Here is a 2,273-nt window from a genome sequence, read left to right on the forward strand (position 1 = left end):
CACCCACAAGGGGCCTTTCCCCCTTGATCACTAATTGAGAAAATGCCTAACAGTTGGATCTCATGGAGGCATTTCCTCAACTAAGGCTCCTTTCTCTGTGATAACTCCAGCTGTGTCAAGTTGACAAAATACTAGCCAGTACAGGTTCCCAATGTAAAAACAAACCAAAAAGCTAGTCTGTAAACTTTCTTGCAAATTATAGAAATGTCCTTGACTTTTAAAACAATGTAAATATTTATAAATATCCATTCATAAATCAAAGAGCCAAGTCAGAATTCCTGTATTTAATATTACTTCTAATCAATTATCATGTTGTTCCAAACACAAACTTATGTTGTCAGATTTTCAAGTTCTGTCAACCAGACATGAAAGCCATATTGCACCTAGCAACGGTATTGACTCAGTAAAGGCATCTGTCTCTGGAGAATCATGAATCACATCTTAACACATAGAAGGAATGGCAGTGTAGCTGAGCAGGAGAAGGTGCTTCTAGCCAAGCCTGGTGGTACAAATTGCATCCGTGATGCACAGAGAAAGAGAGAAATGACTCCTGCAAGTGGTCTTCTGCTCTCCACGTGTGTGTAAACAGCATGTGCATACATACACATGTAACAAAATGTAAATAAATGGAAGATTTCTTCAGAATGAACACATAATAGGATAATGTATAAATCTTCACAAAAAAGCAGTAAATGACTTCACAATTAAAATGTAAAATCAAACTAAGCCAGCCCACATTTTTCATCATCTTGTAGATTTTCACATCGAAGACTATTGGATGACTTGTGGGACTGTATTTTCTGTAACTTCTTCCTGTAGAGAAGTTCAGGTCAAAGCCACAAGAGAGGCCCAGGAGGAAATGGAGTCCAAAGCATTAAAAAATGAGTTTCTTTTCTTCTGACATGAAATTTCTTCCTTAAACTGCCATTTCTGTGAGGCCAATGATATGAACTTGTCAGGTCTTGAATGGATTGAGCAATGGCTACATGAGTGAGTTCATAGCTGCTGGGCTGGGCCCAGTTAACAGCTGAGAAAATGAAACTTCCAGGTTCACTGCTGTCTTCAGTGTCTACAGGCAACCAAGAAATGCTTTCAGAAGCAGTAGCTGTCTCCTTAGATGAAACCTTTCCTACCGTGAATGGAAGGAGTATATGACTCTCTCTTTTAGACTTAATTTATAAATATTTTGAACATACTATGTTGTCAGAGGAACTTTTCAGTTTTAAGTGACTAGAAATAAAACTCAAAATAATTGAATGAAAACAATGAAATTAACTGCCAAGTCCCATCTCTGAGGTCTTAAGGGTCTTGGGGCCTTAAGACCTCAGGTCTCTATCTCTATTCTTAAGACCTCAGGTCTCTATCTCCATTTTGTCTTCAAATCTCAGTTCTCTATCTCTATTGCTAAGACCTCAGGTCTCTATCTCCATTCTTAAGATCTCAGGTCTCTATCTGCATTTTGTCTTCAGATCTCTGTTTGTTCTGGTGGCAAATGGCTGCCAGCCTCAAACTACATTCCTATCCTAGTTGGAAAATAAGGCCTTTTGTTTAGAAAATGAAGGAGAAAGTGTTGAGATTTATTCTGCCTTTTCATTTTCAAGCTGACTGTATTACTAGAATGAAAGGAAAGTGCTGTACTGGGCTGGATATGGATGGATTTCTGGATTCTGGTGATATAACTCAAATGAGCATGAACCTGAAACTTGTAGGAGATCTGGATTCCAGAATAAAAATCTGTGTGTTCCTAGAATCCTAGGACTACCTGTGGGGAGTCCCTCAGCAGGAGCCACAGCTGTTGCTGTGCATCTCTAACTTTATAGTAAACAAGTTCCTTTGCCTTTCTCAATGGTTTGTTTTCTGAAACAATGAGTTTTCCACTCAATAAAATGCTCTTTCTCTTTAGACCTTCTTCTACAAATGATAGGATTTTGTGCTTCAGCCCCTAATTTGTGGCTTAATGCAACAAGTAAACTGTAAAAGGATGGTCTTCACATGCATCCACAGGAAGAAAGGGAACTCGCTCACTCACTCACCAGCCCTCCCCTTGGGTGTGGAGTATTCTCAAAGGTAATAATAGTAGAAGGGCTGTGGGTAGCTTCAAATTACATTTTCTTTCTAATTGGCAATTAGTTCTAATTAACTTTTAATTAATATTCAATGTTTTCTTTAACAAATGGAACCCTGGTGAGATCACATCTGTTAATATCACTTAGTTTCTATTTTGGTGTTCCACAATTTTCCATTATGGTTGAAGCATATACAACTTCAGAATG

At 38.2% G+C, this 2,273-nt stretch overlaps 1 long non-coding RNA gene across 1 annotated transcript in view; it reads left to right on the plus strand.

Annotated features, from left to right (window-relative positions):
* LOC110292128 overlaps positions 1-1,646 on the plus strand; it is a 12,935-nt gene extending 11,289 nt beyond the window's left edge. Inside the window, exon 3 of the long non-coding RNA XR_002377662.1 lies at positions 756-1,646. This is a non-coding gene — a long non-coding RNA (uncharacterized LOC110292128). The remainder of the gene's footprint in view (positions 1-755) is intronic.
* Positions 1,647-2,273: the final 627 nt, after the last annotated feature.

The sequence above is a fragment of the Mus caroli genome, chromosome 4, assembly GCF_900094665.2.
Source record: "Mus caroli chromosome 4, CAROLI_EIJ_v1.1, whole genome shotgun sequence".
NCBI classification, from domain to species: domain Eukaryota; kingdom Metazoa; phylum Chordata; class Mammalia; order Rodentia; family Muridae; genus Mus; species Mus caroli.